Source organism: Ranitomeya variabilis, chromosome 3 (assembly GCF_051348905.1).
Source record: "Ranitomeya variabilis isolate aRanVar5 chromosome 3, aRanVar5.hap1, whole genome shotgun sequence".
In the NCBI taxonomy this organism is placed as follows: Eukaryota; Metazoa; Chordata; class Amphibia; order Anura; family Dendrobatidae; genus Ranitomeya; species Ranitomeya variabilis.
This window is the reverse complement of record NC_135234.1, coordinates 23,698,028-23,719,362: the sequence shown is the minus strand read 5'-3', so window position 1 is coordinate 23,719,362 and position 21,335 is coordinate 23,698,028. Positions and strand designations below refer to the sequence as shown.

Genomic DNA, 21,335 nt, shown 5'->3' with positions numbered 1-21,335 from the left:
TTCTCAGAGGGCGTATAACCTCTAGCTTTCCCTCTTCTTAGAGGGCGTCCTACCTCTAGGTTTCCCTCTTCTTAGAGGGCGTCCAATCTCTAGCTTTCCTTCTCCTCAAAGGGCATCCTTCCTCTAGCTTTCCCTCTTCTCAGAGGGCTTCTTTCCTCTAGCTTTCCCTCTTCTCAGAGGGCATCCTACCTCTAGCTTTCCCTCTTCTTTGAGGGCATGCTTCCTCTAGCTTTCCCTCTTCTCAGAGGGCGTCCTATCTCTAGCTTTCCCTCTTCTCAGAAGATGTCCTATCTCTAGCTTTCCCTCTTCTCAGAGGGTGTCCTACCTCACTTCTGGGGAGGTGGGAGCAAAGTCTCTTTACTTTATCCACTGTTCCATAAACTATTCATAATTTCCAGTCTATTTTTGTTTACATAAGTGCCATATTTAATACTATCTTTTCCCAAAGTTATCCCTCTTTTGGAGTAGTTTACATGAACAGGTTAAATTCCTGCTCCCCGACCCGAGACGTCATCTGCTGGTCACATGTTTCCTCCCCAGTGTCTCCATAGAGATCTTAGTGAGTTCCTGTTATCTGCAGCCATGTGATCTCCTCTCTCGGCCGTTGCCATGACACTGCATGCACTTACTGTGTGCACGCCTCCAGGGCGGTAATCACATCTCCCTGAGCAGTTAACTGGGCAGACCGCCAATTTCCATCAGCACCTGCCAGGTTGAAAGCAGTGTTGAGGTAACGTTTGTTGAAATAAAGGTGTAGGCCACCGTATACAGATCTGTGGCTGTGGTTGAATTCTTTTCTGAGGAATACAGTGACATGTAAAAGTTTGGGCACCCCTGGTCAAAATTACTGTTATTGTGAACAGTTAAGCAAGTTGAAGATGAAATGATCTCTAAAAGGCCTAAAGTTACAGATGACACATTTCCTTGGTATTTTAGGCAAAAATTAAAACAATGTATTTTGATCTTTTACATTTTAAAAATTACAAAAAGGAAAATGGGCTGATGCTAAAGTTTGGGCACCCTGCATGGTTACTACCTAGTATCACTCCCTTTTGCAATTATCACAGCTTGTAAATGCTTTTTACAGCCAGTCTAGAGTCTTTCAATTCTTGTTTGAGGGATTTTCATCCATTCTTCCTTAGAGAATTCCTCCATTTCTGTGAGATTCCTGGGTCGTCTTGCTTGCTCTGCTATTTTGAGGTCTAGCCACAGATTTCCAATGATGCTCAGATCAGGGGACTGTGAGGGCCATTGTAAAACATTCAGCTTGCGCCTTTTGAGGTCGTCTATTGTGGATTTTGACGTGTGTTTAGGATCATTATCCATTTGTAGAAGCCATCCTCTTTTCCACTTCAGCTTTTTACCGATGGTGTTAGGTTTGCACCAAGAATTTGTTGAAATTTCATTGCATCCATTCTTCCCTCAACCTACGAAATGTTCCTTGTGCCATTGGCTGCAACAAAACCCCAAAGCATGATTGATCCAGGAGTGCCCAAACTTTTACATGCCACCAGAGAGCATTATTTTCCCTGCAGGTATGAGAAGTCTTTATTCCTTCAAACAAAGAAAAAGTAAGCAGCACTCACCAAGGCATGTGAAATTTCAGTCCTTTATTGCGTGACTTTCATATCAGATGGTCCGGTGCATAGGCATGCAGAGGGGTGCAAGGAGATGATGAAGTGGACAGACAGCCGTTTCGTGTTTCCACGCTTCAACTGGACCCGCTGAAGCATGGATTAGCGAAACCTCAGCATTTGTAAGCCAAAACCAGGAGTGGGTGATGAATTCAGAAGTGGTGACGTGTTCTTATTAGACTTTTCCTCTGATTGTTCCTCTCCTCATTTTGGCTACAAATGCTGAGGTAAAAAAATCACCACATACTCAGCATGTCCACATGGCGGCACTTCTTTCTCTTTATCTCTTTCTCTATCCTCAGATGACTCAAGGCTCTGCGGGTAGAAGCTCGAGGGGGAAGAACTGCTTGAGAAAAATTGAGGCATTTGTCATGTAGATCTTGTGACACTCCCCAGCCAGATGGCAATGAATAAGATTTTTGGCAGACTGCAGACTATGACTATCCTATAGAGGAGCAGAACCTCCCCAACAGGGAGATGATGCTGTGGATGAAGGACTTTCTACATGATACATGAGACATTATAGCCAAGCTGCATCCCAAGACATCCCAGGTAACTTCCGAGTCCAGTTGACCCAGAACCATGATGAGGTCTCACCTCGTAAAGAGAGTCGAAGGATGCAGAACATTTCACGTTTCTTCTTCCCTCTCTGAGTGACCAGGAGATTAACCTGTTTCCACTAGAGAAAACGTCTAGAATGGTTAAGAAGCTTGTTCCTGAGGATGTCCTATATTCAGAGATTATAGGGAAATGCGACATAACTAATACAGCAAAAGGGCTCCTCCCGGGGATTCAGCTGCCTCTGCTGATGCAACAGGGCAGGACTTCCAGCGTCATTCTGAGTGACAGCTGGCTCCCCCAATTAGGCAGCAGGGATCCGGCTGTCAATCACAATGACGCCAGACAGTCCCGGTCCTTCAACAGAGCGGAGTGGAAAAGAAGCCTCTACTCTGTAGATATGACATCCGAAGAGGCTTCTGAATCCCAAGGAGGAGCGGTCTGTGACCGCCCTGTGCTGGGGAAGAACTGCACAACAGGCAGACAGGTTGCAATTACCTGTCTGATGGTGCTTAGGTACAATTTTTTTTGTAAAGTCCCGGATATACCCTTTAAACATATGGTTGTGCCCAGTGAAGACAGTTCTAATATTTCTAATCCTATAGATAAAAGGATCTACAGTGCACAACGCAGATGCTACCTGTCGGCTGCAACACAGGCAACTTCTGCCATTTCCTCTTAAACTGTGGCAAGGGAGCTTCGGCCTTGGCTCCTCCAGATGGAGGAGTACATAGACAAAGGAGTGTCTTGAGATAACATTTTGAGATACTTCAGACAAGTGGTGTTGGCTTTGGATTTTTTGTGTGATACCGTGGTTCAACAGCCCAGGCTATCCACCAGTACCATGGCACTATATACCACAGGCAGAAGGGTGCTCTGGATAAGATTATGAGGAGTAGATGTCTGTGTATGTATGTGCTCTGTGTACAGGGTTTGTGTGTATGTATATGCTTTGTGCAGGACCACCATCCAAGCATTATTGGGCCTGGTGAGCAGAAGCAAAGAGAGCGTCCCGACTGGGTGAGACATGCTGCACAGCCTCCGTTTGACACAATACAGCCAAGCCACTGTATAAACAGCCTGGCAGACTGCGTGGTACTCAGGGGCCCGGGCTAATTACTTTACTTTGCTTTAATAAGCCCCAGGGCCCGAGTCACTCTACCTACATTATAGCAGCAGTCTGATATCAGTGACGTCAGACGCTGCCAGCCCACCCTCTGTTCCTAAGCTGCTGGCGTGCACCGTGCCCTTTTGGCACATTATATGCAGGAGTTGTGGGCCCGAAAGAGACGAGATGCGTGCGCCCACCTGTACGACCTCCCATTCCCCCATCCGACCTCCCATTCACCAACCCCCTGGCCCACCCACCCGCTCCTCTTCTTTTCCCCCTCCCAGCCTGATCGCTGACTGTCTGCAATAACATTCAGTTACCTGTCTTAACAGAGTTTATACACAACATTTGGGATATTTATTAGGGTCAATTTACTCGAGGGATCTTCAAGCAGAAGTTTGTCGCGGACAGCCACACCGCCATTCTGCTGAATATCCACGGCAGATGCTTCCTTTATGCCTCACATTCATCTCTAGGTATGCAATCTGTTGTTCAATGGGAACTGTTAAACAAACGAGCAACATGCTGCTCATTTGTGGTGTGATTGGATTGTTTATGCTGGAAAAAAGATGTTGTTCTCAGCAGCACATCGCCCACTGTAACCTGCAGATATGCCGCTGATAAGATGATAGTGTATGGGGACAGATTTATCTATTAGTGATCTTTCTGTGTCCATTATCCTTCTTCAGCCGGTGTAAAGAGGACGGGAAAGAACCATGTAAAACCTGAATATTGTTGATCTTGTGTGTTTAAAGGCCAAAAAGGCCGTACTGGGCCCCGGGCCATCAAGGGAGGCCGCCATGACGGGGTCGCATGCGAACTTCAGGGCCACAGGGGGTTAATGGGCATTATGGGGTTAAGTGGGCTGCGAGGAGTTTTTTGAATAGAGGAGGGGGAGGGATTCAAAAAGGGGAGGAGCTGTGGGCTGAGAGCTTTCAGGGCGGTTAATAAGAAAACCGCCAAGAAGGACACGTCATCCATCCTGCTGGAGCCTTCACTTACCGGCCGGTCTGCCAGTGAACAAAGCTCCGGTCTGCCGGCGTCATGGAGGTGGAAGCGCTCCTGCAGAGCCTCCGAGACGCAGCCAGCACGCAGGGTACTGCGTGGCTGCAACAAAATGTGAGCAGCCTTCTCCAGGGGGTGGCGAGCGGATCTCCCCAGGTCTCCACCGGAGGGCGCCGGCTGCGGCGGTCCCGGCCGCCGGCACGCCTAAGCCCTGATGTCACCCCTGGGCCCGACGCCGAGTTAGGAGCCCCTCCGGGGACCCTCCAGCTAGCAGCACATGCCGTGGGATTGCTGGGTCCCGAGGGCGAGCTGGGAGGAATCCGGTCACGCGGCGGGGCCTGCAGCAGGGGGAGGCGTCGGCCTCCTCCTCAACATCCAGACTACGCAGGGTGGCAGGAGCAGGAACGGCCGGAGCCACCAGGTCAGGTGAGCCGGCTCAGCGTGTGACAGGCAGGAGAGACCCTATACGAGGGCCTGCTCCTCAGGTGCCTCAGCGGGGGGTGCAACGCGGGCGGCTGACAGCCGGCCCCAGCAGCGCCGCCTTACAAGTTACGTCGCAAGGCAGCGGGGGGTCGATCATGGCACGTGTACCCGGGCCGTCAATGGATGCTGCGAGGGCCCCATCCCCCGTTTCCATGCGCAGGGACCATCAGCGGCGGCAGTCCCTGGATATTGCAGGATCACAGTCCCCAGCACAGACTTTCACCGATTCACCGGGAACGCCGAGGAGGGCGTCGCAGAGCACCTCCCACATGGTCCATGGATCATCGGATCATGAAAGGAGGACTGAGGAGGAGAGGCAGCATCGGGCTTCCGGATCGTCGGCTGCCGGGTCCACAGCGCCCGGGCAGCTTGGTGAGAACACCTCTTTTTTATCTTACCCCCCTTTGTTAACCTCGCTTGGGAGTGGTAGTCATGATGCAGTTCCAGGGGGGGTTAGCGGGGGATTAAACATGCTTATGCACGGTCTGAGAGATTTAGCTCTTCTGGGGGGATTAGCCTATTCCCCCCCATCTACTGCTTGGCTGGGATATATGGGTAGGAGCTCTGGGCATGGGGGCGTGTTTGGTGAGGTATCTAATGTGCAGGCTAGGGACTTATCAGCAGAGAGTTTAAGGAACGAGAGCGGGGGGGCCGGTGCAGCCGTTTCATCCGCTACAGTATCAGTGGCTAGCCAGGTAGGAGACACTGAAAAGGAGAAGGAGGATACAGTGAGGTTAGACGATACAGCACGAGGAGAGGTATATGTTTGTTTCGAGGGCCCTTAGGAAGCTCATCTTAAAAATGAGGTTAGGGAAAAAATATGGAAAGGGGAGTATGTGGAGATTTTTTTCTTTGTTGCCTTTGGAACGGTTTAATTTAGATAGAGTGAAGAGGGATGAGTCTAAGAAAGAGGACGAGGAAAGGAGGAGATATAGATTGATTCCGAGAACTTTTGCAAATTGGCTGCAGGCATTTGCCATTTTGGCCAGCGTTATAGGTGAAAAGGCTCCCGAGAATTGTTCAGGATTATTTTGTTACTAGACTGTGGCCCGATTCTAATGCATCGGGTATTCTAGAATATGCATGTCCCCGTAGTATATGGACAATGATGATTCCAGAATTCGCGGCAAACTGTGCCCGTCGCTGATTGGTTGAGGCAACCTTTATGACATCATCGTCGCCATGGCAACCATTATGTGCCCGCCGCTGATTGGTCGAGGCCTGGCGGCCTCGACCAGAGACGCGGGATTTCCATTATGACATCATCGTCGCCATGCTGTGCCCGTCGCTGATTGGTCGAGGCCTGGCGGCCTCGACCAATCAGAGACGCGGGATTTCCAGGACAGACAGACAGAAAAACCCTTAGACAATTATATATATAGATATGGACGCTATAGGTGAGGCTTACCGTGTTTACGGAGGTCAGGGGTGGTTGAGATATGACGAACAATTTCGTCAGAGGAAGGCAGTTAGGCCTAACATTCGGTGGGATCAGAAGGATATCGCTCTTTAGATGCGGGTGATGGTCCCATCCAGAGCTGTACCTAGCACTCAGTCCTTTCCCGGGGCTATAGTCAGTCAGGGCATTCAACGGCTATGCAAAAAGGTTTGTGTTTCGCATTCAACGAGGGGGTTTGTAGATTTGGCGCAAAATGCAAGTTTAAGCACGAGTGTACAATTTGCGGAGGAACACACGGATCATCTAAATGTTTCAGGGGAAACAGACAGAGAGGAGCTGAGGGATCTGAAAAAAGGGGTGACGCCAATTCGGCTGGGAGAGATGGTACACTATCTAAATAGGTACCCAGATAGGACGGCTGCCAGGTTGTTGGAAGACGGTTTCAGGGATGGTTTTCGTATCCCGTCAGTTGATTCGGCAGCAAATTTGTCTAAAAAAAAAAAAAAAAAAAAAATTTAAAGTCGGCGCGGCAATTTGCTGAGTTTGTGACGGAGAAGTTAGAAAAGGAAGTCAGTCTAGGCAGGATGGCAGGTCCGTTTGCTGGTCCTCCTCTGCGGAATTTAAGGGTTTCACCACTAGGTATAGTTCCTAAAAAAGAACCCAATAAATTTAGGATGATACATCACCTGTCCTTTCCTAAGGGGTCGTCTGTGAATGATGGCATTGACCCGCAATTGTGCTCGGTGGTTTATACTTCCTTTGATGCAGCCATGCATTGGGTTCGGGTATGCGGCCAGGGTGCCAAGCTAGCAAAGACAGATATCGAGGCAGCTTTCCGTCTTTTACCTGTTCATCCTGATAGTATGCATTTGTTAGGGTGTTATTGGAATGGAGGTTATTTTGTTGACCGTTGTCTTCCCATGGGGTGTTCCCTATCTTGTGCGTATTTTGAAACCTTCAGCACTTTTTTGGAATGGGTGATAAAAGACGTGTCAGGTTTAAATTCATGCATACACTATCTCGATGATTTCTTGTTCATAGGGGCGCCTCAGACTGCAGATTGTTCAATACTATTGCATTCAATGGAGAAAGTTGCTAAGAGTTTTGGGGTCCCGTTAGCGTCAGATAAGACAGTGGGCCCAGTTACTGTTTTGAGTTTTTTAGGCATTGAAATTGACACGGTGGAAATGGTTTGTAGATTACCAGAGGAAAAAGTTGGCACGCTGCGAGATGAAGTGTTTAAGGCGTACAGGGCGAAGAAACTGAGATTACATGAAGTGCAGTCGTTGTTGGGCAAGTTAAACTTCGCTTGTCGGATCATGCCGATGGGCCGAGCATTTTGCAGGAGGCTATCATTGTCAACAGCAGGCGTAAAATCTCCCGTTCATTTTATTAGACTGAAAAAAGAGTTACGGGATGATTTGGCAGTTTGGGCGCGATTTTTGGAGGATTACAATGGCAAGTCCATTTGGATTGAGCCGGTGATAGATGCTGATGCTTTGGGTCTTTTTATTGCAGTAGCAGACGGATGCGGTTTCGGATTGTTTTTTTCAGGGAGCTTGGTTGTTGGCGGAATGGCCCGAATTTTGGAAGGAACAAGGTTGGACAGCGAATCGTGTGTTGACGTACCTGTTTCCCATTTTGGTGGCCTTGTCGTTATGGGGCAAGGTTATCATGAATAAAAAGATACGTTTCCCATGCAGGTCAGAAAGTGAGGCGAAGGTGTTGAATTCATTGTCAGCGGATTCCCCATTAGTGGTTAAAATTTTGCAACGTCTGGTTTTCTTGGGTTTATCGTGTAACTTGTGGATTGTGGCTGAAGTCAGGTCAATGGAGAGTAACTCAGTTGTTGTTGCTCTTTCTCATCTTCAGGAGGACCGTTTTCGAGAGCTGGTGCCTCAAGCGGACTCAACAGGCATGGAGTGTCCGGCGGAATTGTGGAATCTTCCTGGCGGGCTTTAGAAGGTTTATTGGCAAACTCCCTATCCGATAAGTCCTGGAAGCAGTACGATCATGCTTGGGGCGTTTGGGAGGATTGGAAAGGTTATTTAGGGGAGCGTTTGCAAGATGAACCCAGAATGCTTTTGTTGATCGGACACCTAAAAGAAAAGGGTTGGTCCGTTTCTAAATTGAACAAGATGCTTGCAGGGCTAGCTTTTGGTTTTAAGGCCCGTGGTGCCAAGGATGTCACAAAATCGTTTTTGGTGTGTCAGGCGTTAAAAGGGTGGAGAAAGGGTTGGAAAGTGGAGGATTTAAGACGCCCGGTTTCGTACGAGGTGTTATTGGTTTTAGGCGCACAGTTGTCTATGGTATGTGTTTCGCAATGGGAGATCGACCTTTTCAGAGTAGCATTTGCTTTAGCCTTTTTCGGTGCTTTTCGCCTCGAGGAGTTGGTTAGCCCCTCCAAACTAAAGAAAGGGGGAGTACGGAGAGAAGATGTCAATGTGTTTAGCGACAGGGTTGAGATATTATTACGGTCTTCTAAGACTGATGTTTGCGGTAAAGGTTATAAAATAGCCTTTTTTGCAGTTCCGGGTTCTATCATGTGTCCAGTGTTGTGCGCGAATAATTTCATTAGACGAGATGGCGTGTTACCCAACCCCTTTTTGATACATGAAGAGGGGTCTTTTTTATCGCGATTCCAGTTTATCGCTGTGTTCAAGCGTTGTTTGGCAGCTGGGGGTGTGCCGCCTACGGATTACAGTGGACACTCGTTTAGGATTGGTGCCGCGACGGAGGCGGCTAAAAGAGGTTTAGGTGAAGATGTGGTTAAGAGAATTGGTCGATGGGAATCAATCAGATTCAGATCTTATATCCGCCCAAATCTAGTGTATTAGCGGTTATATGCCTCGTGAAGATGTTTTCTTACTTACGTTTTTGTTATTTATTTCAGGCTGTACACCCCGTTTGGTCTGGATTTTAGGCCATTCCTTCGTGTTCTGGGCGGCACTTAGGGCGGAGGTTCGGCCCGATGGGCGTCAGCTGGGTTTCCAGAGAGATTCCGTGACGTTGCGATGGATCGGGAAGCGCGGATGGTTTGGAGTCAATCCCTGACGGAATTTCACCGATTTGTACGCTTAGATCGGGCTCCGGATTTGGTGGTAATTCACTTGGGCGGGAACGATTTGGGGAAAAGGCCTTGCCGGGAACTGATAAAAGACGTAAAATTTGACATGTTGCGGTTGTGGGCATCGTTCCCAAAATTGATGGTTGTATGGTCTGACATTGTTCCTCGGAAAGTGTGGTGCCCGGCAAGGTCAGTTGAAGGAATAAACAGGGCGAGAATCAATGTGAACAGGACAATTTCGCGCTTCATGTCACGAAATGGAGCAGTGGTTGTACGGCACGCTAATTTAGAGTCGGGAAAAGGGGAATATTGGAGATCAGAAGGGGTTCACTTAAATGATGTAGGGACGGACATGTGGTGCTTGGCCATACAAGAGGGCATTGAAACCGGCCTCAGAGTTTGGAGGGACATAAATGTTTGAGGTGGCAGAACATTTATGTTGGTGGTGGGGGAGGGAGGTCCTCGAAGTTGGTGGAAAGGGCGATGGCGGATTGCAGGGGGGGGGGATCTATATTGGTCCTGGACTCCCCCGGAGTAGTTTAGGAGTGGATGTGGCCGATCATTCGGTGGAACGGATAATTATGGGACTTGGTATTGGTTGGTTTTGGCCGGGCTGGTCATCAGCTGCCTCCGAGCTGGTGCTTCGCAGCTGGGGGTAAGATTAAGCCTGGAGGCCAAAAGGAATAGTTAATCGGAACATTGGAAATACTTAATTTGTGGCTTCGAGGACCACCCCTTCCTAGTTTGGGTTATTGTTTAATTTTTGTATTTGTATGTTAATAAAAGGCTGCTGTGGCCATTTAATCCAAAAGTTGGTGTAATGTCATTCTTGGGGTGATACAAAATGATGTTATTATAGGGTGGGGGTGGTATGGATAAATGAGCTTGGGAGGAAGGGTATATTTAGCAGAGGCGCCTGTGAGTCAGGTGTACCCCACACGTCATGAACTCAGCTTATGTAAATGCAACCGAAATGTTTGTGTGTGATGGTGCAATATGTTAGAAATTCCTGTTCATAGTGAAGGCAGCGGTCTTCAGTAAGGAAGAGGGGCCTCAAACTGCCCCTGAAGCTGGGACCCTAACTATCCCTGTCCTGGGGGTACATTTAAAAGGTAGAGATCCCCAAGTCTTTGACCTTACTATGCTCTTCTAAAAACCCTGATCTTTCCCCTCCCCCACGCTATGAGGTAAGGGACAGAAATGGAAGGTGAACAAGACACAAAGACAAAACATAGATAACAGAAAACTCTATCATACAAGAGCACTAACCAACAATAGGGTGGAGGATAGGGACAGGGAGGAATAAACTAATTGGGATAAGGGACCAGGAGATAAACACACACGTACTACAGCAAACTACAGAGCACCACAACTCCAACTACCTAGGTTTAGCACACAGCACAGCATCTCCAGAGAGCAAGGAAGCAGAGCTTTTACCGGCAGGACAGAGAAGGTCTGGCCAGGTTCTATAGGTAGAGGCAATGACCAGATCAGAAGCAGCTGAAATGGAGCTGCATGTTTCTGACCAGCAAAGAAAGGGTCATTAACCTCTTATGCAACAAAGGAAACCAAATTCATCTAATATGGGATCCAAATACACAGTCAAAATGGAAGATCTGCATTTCACAACACGCAGTGATCTTCTACCCTCTGATCTCCCAGGTTGGCGTGACACACTCGTGACACTGATGTCTTCATATAGGTCATGTTATGTATCACTTATAGTGGTAATGATTTATTATGATCATCTTATTTGTCAATATAAAAAAGAAGTTGTCTGTCTGTGATTTTTTGAGAAGCATTTAAAAAGAAAACTAAAAATAAAATAGGCAACCCTGGCCCCCACTTTGTCGAAAACCAGGTCTGGCAGTAGCAACCGAGGATGAGCAGTTATAATGACATACATGTGCGGCATTCTGTATTAAGGGGTTAAACTGTGTTGCTATCTCAGTCCACAGACATAACATTTCTCATAGGTGACGTCTGTAGTTCTTGGTACCAGATCACTGTAAATATTTAGGCTTGATGACAACAGTTCAGCTATAGAACTCCATCATTTCCGCCTGTGAGATAAGGCAAGAGGCAAAAAACACAGGATCTCGCTGTGGAAAATAAGTGACGGCTAAAGTTCAGCTCCATCCCCATCATAGGGCAGGGAACAGGCTCACATAAAGCTCAACTGTCACAGAAAAGGCAATAGCTCCTTTACTGCTTCACTTTTTCTTGCACAGATTCCTATCAAATACGATGACTGGACGAAGACTAGTAGGAAAGTAGTGATACAGGACCAGATAAATGATCACTCACATGCCAACAAACTGCATAAATCAATCTTACACGTGAGTATAAGAATCTTTGTAATAGATATCAAACCTGCTTCTTTCTCCACTTATGAGCCACTTTTTCTCCTCCCCTTGCATCTTGCCTCTTGAACTCATCATTCGCTGTAAAAACAATTAATGAAACCTGTCTTGCTCTAGATGGATTGCCCGCTTACTGCCTATTAAGATCTATGGAGAAGGAAGGAGCAGATTGGGAGACACATAGACCTCGGCTGCTGCTTTCTAATGAGTTTTGTATCTCACTTCTGTAATGGATTTACAGCTACACTCCTCAGTACTTCTGTATAATGCTTTCAATTCTCATGCTGCTTTTTAATAAGTGTTATCTCTCACTGCACAGCTGGATTCACTGCTACATTGCTCAGTACTGCTATATAACATCCTCCATGCTGATGCTGCTTTCTAATTAGTGTTATATCTCACTTCAGAGCTGGATTTACAGCCACACTGCTCAGTACCGCTGACCAATGTCCTCCATTTCGATGCTGCTTTCTAATGAGCATTTTATTTCTCTCAGGAGCTGTCTTCACAGTTAAGGTTAGAGTGGACTAAAATTGGACCCTGGCCTTTGAAAGCACACAGGCCCATGCCAGCTCCTTCCCCTTCCCTATATAGGGTTTCTATCACAAATATTACCCTTCCTGCACAAAATCAAGATTTACTACAACACCAATATTTCCAATAATATTACCATTTTAGATTTAGTAATAATATTGCAATGTAACAGAAAAATATCGCCAGACCATGACAAATATTGCTAGCACATACAGTAGCAATAATATCACCATACTGACCATTAACAACAACCACTGTACCAGGACATTACCACCAGTGACTATATAATGGTAATATTAGTTTTACACCAGTGCTCTGCAGACCACATATGTATACTGTGCAGGTCCTCGCCAGTGATGTTCTCGATGATCATAGGTATTATTTTTAAAATATTTAGAATTGAGAGTCCTCAGTGGTTGATCCCTTTTAATGGCTAACTGAAAAGATGATAACAAATTGCAAGCTTTCGAGACTACACAGGTCTCTTCATCAGGCAAAGACTAAAACAAATTCTGAAGAATCACATATTTATGCACAACATAGTATAGAAAAAAAAAAAAAAAAAAAAAGGGAGAGGGGAAAAAAACCATGGATAAGCCAGGTGACATGAAGCAGAATTACCACAGTATTATTTTTATCTTTTATTTTCCATTCGGCCCAGACCGCCATGACCTCTTCTTCCATCCATAACTCGTCAATGCAAACTGTGACACACAGACATCTTTGGCTTACTGCTTTTCCAGGATGCTATTCACATTCCCACACCTACACAAACACAGACACTTTATAATAATGACTCGCAATCAATATTACCAACACCCCCGTTGCTTCCCATAATGATACCGTAACACCCATGTGCTTAATGTGATAATGACCCTAGTGAGCTTCCTTATAATAATCCCACCCACCTAATGTGCCGTCTTATAACTATGTCCCTGAGCAGGAGCATACATAGAAATCATGGGACCCCAAAGTAGAAGTCTGCTCACACCACATAGGTGCAGTCTCCCAACTTTTTAAGACCTGGAGAGGAATGTGTATTTCAGCACTTCCACGGTTATATTACCCCTACTGAAGCCCCTTAGGGTATGTGTCCACGTTCAGGAAACGCTGCGTTTTTGACGCAGCGTTGAGCAGCATGCATAAAAAACGCAGCGTCCAGATGTTACAGCATAGTGGAGGGATTTCATGAAATCCTGTTTCCACTATGCAGTAAAAGATGCATGCGGCACACCCGAGAAAACTCACATGCGGCGCGTCTTTTAAGAACGCAGCATGTTCTTACATTGCAGAAAAAACTCAAGGACAACGCAGGTGACCTCCCAGTGACCTCAGGTGCAGATTTGGTCAGGATTTTACCTGCATAAAATCCTGACCAAATCCTGAAGCAATCCTGAACGTGGACACATACCCTGAGTGTTCTCACCCACTATGATACAACTTGCATGGCCAACATAGAATATGAAGCCCCAGAATTACCCCCATACAGAATGATGTTCCAATATTCATCCACCTACACAGCATGATGGCCCCACAACCTACACAGTAAGATGATCTCCCCAGCCCCCCACACAGTATGATAATCACCTTTGCCCCCTCACAGTATGATGCCCACCACAGCCCCCCACATATTATGATAACTGTAACGAATGGAAACGGAGGCACAGAAGTTGAAGTTCACATTCGTTTTTATTATGATTTAGCGTGGAACCTCTGGGCCACGGTCCGGGGGGCTCTGAAGGGGGCGTGACTACGTGAGCCCCAGACACCCGTGGTAAGTCCCCTCGAACAGGGTCAGAATGGAATGCCTGGGGACACGGGTGCTACCTCCAGTTAGACCCCGGACTCGTGGTAGCTGTCCCAGCGGGACGAACGGACAAGCAGGGTTAGCGGGAGACATGGAGCTAACCAGGTGGGACCGGGTGTACTGGTAGAAGCTGGTTCCAGCGGTACTGGCGTTGTCCGGAGATGAGGATGGCAGATTGGCAGAACGAGAGGGAACTGGCGTAGACAGAGCGAACGTCGCCCAAGATAGCCGGGTAACTGATAGCTGATGAACTGTGGAAACAGAGAGTAGTGGAGTACTAGCGAAAGCACTTCAGAAACAGGAGCACATGCAGACAGGAACCGGAAGTAAGCAACAGTGGATACTTGTTGCTCCGGCGCCCTCCCTATGGTGGAGGAGTTAGAAATAGCAATGAATAACACGCCATTAGCCAGAAGCATATTTTATAAAATGCGCGCTGTCTCTTTAAGAGACTGGGAACGAGCGAGCGCCTGCCCTAAGCACTCTGCCCGAGAACCTGCTGGCAGCACGCCAGGAAGCAGGAGAGGAAGGAGGGGGAGAAACTGCATCCTGACAGCGTGGAGCCGGCACAGAGCGAGAGTCCCGACCCCGCAAAGGTACAGAGAACGGATCGGGTGTAACAATAACCACCACAGCCCACCATGCAGTTTCATGGTTACTACTTTGCATGATGGTCACCACAGCCCACCATGCAGTATCATGGTCACTACTCACCCAACATAGTATGATGATCATCACAGCCCCCCACACATTATAATGGTCATCATATCAACCCATATACTGTAGTATGATGGTCACCACAGCCCCCCCACACAATATGATGGCCAGCACAGACCACTACATAGTATAATGGTTACCACAGCCCACCACACAGTATTATGGTATCCCCACAGTATGATGGCTCCTCCAGTACTCCACACAGTATGATGGCTCCTCCAGTACTCCACACAGTATGATGGCTCCTCCAGTACTCCAAACAGTATGATGGCTCCTCCAGTACTCCACACAGTATGATGGTCACCACAGCCCCCCCACACAATATGATGGCCAGCACAGACCACTACATAGTATAATGGTTACCACAGCCCACCACACAGTATTATGGTATCCCCACAGTATGATGGCTCCTCCAGTACTCCACACAGTATGATGGCTCCTCCAGTACTCCACACAGTATGATGGTCACCACAGCCCCCCCACACAATATGATGGCCAGAACAGACCACTACATAGTATAACAGTTACCACAGCCCACCACACAGAATTATGGTCATCATATCAACCCATATACTGTAGTATGATGGTCACCACAACCCCCCCCACACAATATGATGGCCAGCACAGACCATTACATAGTATAACGGTTACCACAGCCCACCACACAGTATTATGGTATCCCCACAGTATGATGGCTCCTCCAGTACTCCACACAGTATGATGGCTCCTCCAGTACTCCACACAGTATGATGGCTCCTCCAGTACTCCACACAGTATGATGGCTCCTCCAGTACTCCAAACACAGTATGATGGCCACCACTAGATTCCTTGATAAGGCGTTGATCCAGGGAACTAGTCTGATTGCCGTATGTGGAGTCGGGAAGGAATTTTTTTCCCCATGGTGGAGTTACTCTTTGCCACATGGGGTTTTTTTGCCTTCCCCTGGATCAACATGTTAGGGCATGTTAGGTTAGGCTATGGGTTGAACTAGATGGACTTACAGTCTTCCTTCAACCTTAATAACTATGTAACTGCCCCACATACAGCATAATGTCAGCACTGCTCAGTAAACAGGATGATGGTCACCTCACAGCTTTGGTGTCTCTGTGCTCCGCCACAGCTATTAACAGTACCGGCATTGTGAGAACACCAATACTGTTTAAAAAAAAAGTCACAATTGATATGGCATATCTGGCACTTGCATGATGACCAGTGATGGCTATGTGGGCCTTATTAACAGTGACATTTTGCAGCACTGCTGTATAATGTACTACATGCTGATGCTGCTCTCTAATAAGTGTTTTATTGCACATCAGAGCTGGATTCACAGCTGTACTGCTCTATAATATTTGATATCTTATCTCACCTCAAAGCTGGATTTACACCTACACTGCTCAGTAGTGCTTTACAATGTGGGCCATGTATCCGCTTATGAACATGTGCTGCATAGAGAAAGTAGAGCAGGAATCCTTTATGTCTGTATGTTCTGTGTATCATCATAGCAGGTAGTCTCCAACCACCAGCTCAGAGACAGCTGAAAATTAGAGATGGAGCCCGTAGCTGGAAAAATTGGTGAAAAATGCAGAAAACAAATTATGAAATGGCCAGAAATAGTGTTACTCCTCATGGAGAGCTTATTGTGAGCAGCCAACTAACTAAATCTAAATTAAAAATATTGAAAATTTTGGATGAATCTGTCTAAGGCCTCATTCAGACGTCAGTGATTTTTCACTTGTGTAAGCATCGTTCCGCGTCTCACCATGGTTTGGTCCATGTGATAGTTTTTAACATCAGCTTCATCAGTCATTTTCACGTATGGAGAAATAAATAAATTACAAAATTTCTCCTATACATGGCAGCATTAATTGCGGACAGCAGACAGTATACAGATTGCACACTGACGCCGCTGTCCCTGATTTTCATGGATGCATAGGCCTCTATTTGTGATTTTCATCTGTGACGCTGATAAAAAACGGACAAGTCTCTGATTTTTTTTTGCTGACACAAGATCCCCTGAGAAACGTGGACATGTGAATATCTCCATAGACTATTATGGGTACGTCTGCCTGAGGCCTACATGTGGTAGAGCCACCATCACACGTGGTGAGAGTGTTTTACCTCAGCTGGACGGGGGCAGAAGAACAATTCACCGTTCAGTGTTCTGGAGGATTAATACTCCACATGTATGCACTTGTTTCTGAGGCTCAGAAGGGCACAAAGGCCGCAGTCACCATCAGCTCCTGGTGAGGCTGAAACTCAGCGCTGAGGAATTATTTCTGGAATTAACTCAGATTTAATTATTAGAACTGCTGTGACCGAAGCAAGAACTTCAGCAAATGTACTTAGATACTAGATGTCTGTGTGTACAAACCTCAATGTGCTCATATGGGGGCCCCTCCATGATTTCTTGTGTTGCAGTCATGTATTTTTCCAAAAATAAATGGTCAATAGAGACAGTATGTCACCCACAGATCCCCCATAACAGCACGTCCTCCACAGATACCCCATAACAGTGCGTCATCCACAGATACCCCATAACAGTGCGTCATCCCCAGATACCCCATAACAGTGTGTCATCCCCAGATATCCCATAACAGCGCGTCATCCCCAGATACCCCATAACAGTGCGTCATCCCCAGATCCCCCATAACAGTGCGTCATCCCTAGATCCCCATAACAGTGTGTCATCCACAGATCTCCATAACAGTGCGTCATCCCCAGATACCCCATAACAGTGCGTCATCCACAGATACCCCATAACAGCGCGTCATCCCTAGATCCCCATAACAGTGTGTCATCCCCAGATACCCCATAACAGCGCGTCATCCCCAGATACCCCATAACAGTGTGTCATCCCCAGATCCCCCATAACAGCGCGTCATCCCCAGATACCCCATAACAGTGCGTCATCCCCAGATACCCCATAACAGTGTGTCATCCCCAGATCCCCCATAACAGTGCGTCATCCACAGATCCCCCATAACAGTGTGTCATCCACAGATCTCCATAACAGTGCGTCACCCACAGATCCCCCATAACAGTGCGTCATCCACAGATCCCCCATAACAGGGCATCATCCACAGATCCCCCATAACAGTGCGTCATCCACAGATCCCCATTTTTGTTTTTTTCATGATCCCAAAGTCCAGCTTTGCTTGCACCACAGAAGCATGAACACAGGTCACCAATACGAGACATATGTTAATGTAAAAATACACATACAAATATAACAGCTGGGGGAGGTGAGTTTGTCTGGAATCATTTACTTAAAACACTGGCAGTGCATTGAGTTTGTGGGACGCTGTTTAACTTTCACACTTTGGTCAGCCATTGAGTTGCTCATGCATTGTTCAATCTCACACCTTTGTTATCCAATGTTTACTTTTTGCGCATCACTAATTGAATAAAACTGTACCAATCCCAACTGCCATCTCAGGTGACCAAGACAAGATGGTAAACCTGGAAAAAAACACAAAAATAAATGGGTTTCATATACTGCTGTACTTGCTATTTTTCATTTTGTCAGTATTTTCTTCATGACCCATTGCTTTCAATGGGTGAAAAACATTGAAAAAAAGCTGAAAGTAGTGACATGCCTTATGTGATGTACAGGGGCTCTTTATGGTGAGTTTGGGGGAAAATAATGACACAGAATCAGACCCCTTTTAAGTAATACTTGTCAACTTTTGACAAGGATGTGTGTGAAGCCATACAGCTAGTGATGAGCGAGCGAGCTGGGATAAGGTGTTATCATACTCGGGTGATAACGTACTTGAAAAATATTTTCGAGTCCCCACGGCTGCATGTCGCGCAACCTGTTTGTTTGGCAATCCCTGCATGTGTTTTGGTTGTCGAAGAGCCGCGAGACATGCAGCCGCGGAGACTCGAACATATTTTTCAAGCACGCCCAAGATACTCGGTTAGCACAAGAGCATGGTCGGATAAAACCTCACCCCAGCACATCACCCAGCACTACATACACCCTCCACACCCATTCCCTACCTTTCCACACCTTGTTCTCCACCGCGCCACTTCATATTTTCTACTTCTCTGAATGAAAAAAGCGCTACTTTCTGTGCATTTTCAGGCAGGTTCAGAGGGATCCCGGAGATTTGTTGATCCTTCCATTAGACCGAGACGTCTCCTCTTATTCCGGGAGCCTCCTGGACGTTCCTGGAGAAGTCTAAGCTCGGAATAAGCACCGATAAATCATTTCTTAGCTGTAAGGATCTCAGGAAGCAATCCCCAAATCCTCAAATATCAACACCTCTAATGAATGGCAAGAAATAAGGAATTTTGCGGTTGACTGAAGTCACACCTGATTTTACTTTTAGTCATATATTCCAGACCTAGAAGTTATGCAATTACTAATGAAGGTGGGAGAAGAATCATCATAAACCTCAATTTCCTCCAGTCCCACCGCTCAGTATCCAGAAGGTGCGTAAATCTTCTGTAGTGTGAAAACCTTCCGGTGAACCATGACGCACTAAGCGCTCTCTCTTTTTCTCTAACCTATATACTTTTCCTGGGCTATTCTCAGAAATGGTGTTGCGGCTTTAGAGATTGAGAATTTCCTTTCCTGCTAGATATTTTCTTCTTTCTTTACTCATATTTTTATGCTCGAATGACGGCTTACCAAAATATATATGGGGTCAGATATCCAATTCCTGTCCCCTCCAGGAGCTCTGACTCTTCCTATGCAGGACTACATAAAGTCACATAATTTTGGCTTCCTGCAGCCACCACTAGGGGGAGCTTAGGTACTATCTGCATACATGTTCATTATATAAATTAAAGGGGTTGTACTGTTAAAGAAAAAAAAGGCCTCCACTGTGCAAAAAATCAAGTTATACTAGGAATGTACTAGTTTAAAATCAAAAGTGTTAACTTCTGGCCTTTTTTCGACTAAGGAGAGACACCTGACCAATGCTGTGTTTAGGGGGATGGTTGACTACGCTTTTTAATGTCCAAACCAGCCCCCCTCTACCATTGACGAAAAGGTGGAATGGAGCTTCCTTCTGTCCCCTTAAAACCCAGCTTTGATGATAAGTCAACACCTGAGGATCGGTCCTGTACACTATCCAAGGATCTAAGAGATTAAGTTTCTCCATGCAGTGCTCACCAGCAGCCTCTTCACAGGCTCCTATCACAGGGTCAAGTCCTTTTGGTAAGGGCTGGTATGCCAAAAGCTTTTTAACAAAGGAAGAGAAGAGTATCCTTAGTGCCACTAATTAAAAGGAGCAATCCTAGAAGTCAATATTGGCCCTTGAAACATGAACTAGGATTTAAGAACAGAATCCTCTCCAAAAGACAATATAAAAACATCACTGCAAAATAAGAGACTGGTTTTCCAGTTGAGAGGCTGCTTGCATGTTTTATTTCCCAGAGAGTATAGCATGACCTATACGTATCCCCATTGATGGTGTCCTTAAGGAGAAGCATTAACCTCATCAAAGTTTGCTCATCCATCCAACCAGTCTCCTACTTTGCTCTAATGAGAGGCGAAAAGACAGAAACAGCTCTGTGTAAATGGAGGTCTTTTCTTTTAGGAGTAGATTCTGGTTTGTCTATAGATTCGAAGTCATGTGGAATGGATTGATATCGGCTTATAGGAGCGCAACTTTCAACCGGGGGCTCTAAAGACTCTGTCTTCTTTCTCCGTCAAGAGGATTACAAACACAAAAGAGCCCAAACCACAAATTAAGCAGATAGCTGAAGATCGGGGCACCTGTAATGACTGAAGGCTATTAGTAAGTTGTATAAGATGCTAGTTTTTGGTAGACACTAAAAATTAAATGGGAAAAATCATGTGGCTCCTTGATTTGGAAAGTGGCCCTTTCTTTCATCCGATAATAACATTTCCGGTTTTGCAGACAGCAAAGATAATTGTTCCCGAAAAACCAGATAAGAGCTGCCGCTTCACCACCACCCGAGCTGCCCCCTCACCACCACCCGAGCTGCCCCCTCACCACCACCCGAGCTGCCGCCTCACCACCGCCAGAGCTGCTGCCTCACCACCACCAGAGCTGCTGCCTCATCACCACCAGAGCTGCCCCCTCACCACTACCCGAGCTGCCGCCTCACCACCACCCGAGCTGCCGCCTCACCACCACCACCCGAGCTGCCGCCTCACCACCACCAGAGCTGCTGCCTCACCACCACCAGAGCTGCCGCCTCACCACCACCAGAACTGCCACCTCACCACCACCAGAGCTGCCCCCTCATCACCACCCGAGCTGCCGCCTCACCACCACCAGAGCTGCTACCTCACCACCACCAGAGCTGCCGCCTCACCACCACCAGAACTGCCGCCTCACCACCGCCAGAGCTGCCGCACCCCCGACCTTCTGTCTCTTCCCCATTATCCCATAGAATGTAAGTTCGCAAGGACAGGGTCCTCTCCCCTCTGCACCAGTCGGTCATTGTAAATTTGTTTACTGTAAACAATATCTATAACCCTGTATGTAACCCCTTCTCATGTACAGCACCATGGAATTAATGGGGCTATATAAATAAATAATAATAATAAATATATATTTTGGCAATTATATATTTGCAAAGTGCATTGTATAGTTGACCGATGCACAGTGACACCATCTGCAGCAAGTTGATTCTGCAGCTCTCTGGAGGTGGTCTGAGGATTGTTCTTGACTGATC

The 21,335-nt window shown here is 46.8% G+C and overlaps 1 long non-coding RNA gene across 2 annotated transcripts; it reads left to right on the top strand.

The window, feature by feature from the left end:
• Window positions 1-614: 614 nt before the first annotated feature.
• LOC143815004 (uncharacterized) lies at window positions 615-21,173 on the top strand. 2 transcript variants are annotated; one of them, XR_013223666.1, is made up of 4 exons: window positions 615-730; window positions 1,937-2,186; window positions 11,489-11,596; window positions 20,552-21,173. It is a non-coding gene; the product is annotated as an uncharacterized LOC143815004 (long non-coding RNA). The 2 variants fall into 2 exon arrangements; XR_013223665.1 differs by lacking the exon at window positions 20,552-21,173 and adding an exon at window positions 11,738-13,242.
• The last annotated feature ends 162 nt before the right edge of the window (window positions 21,174-21,335 follow it).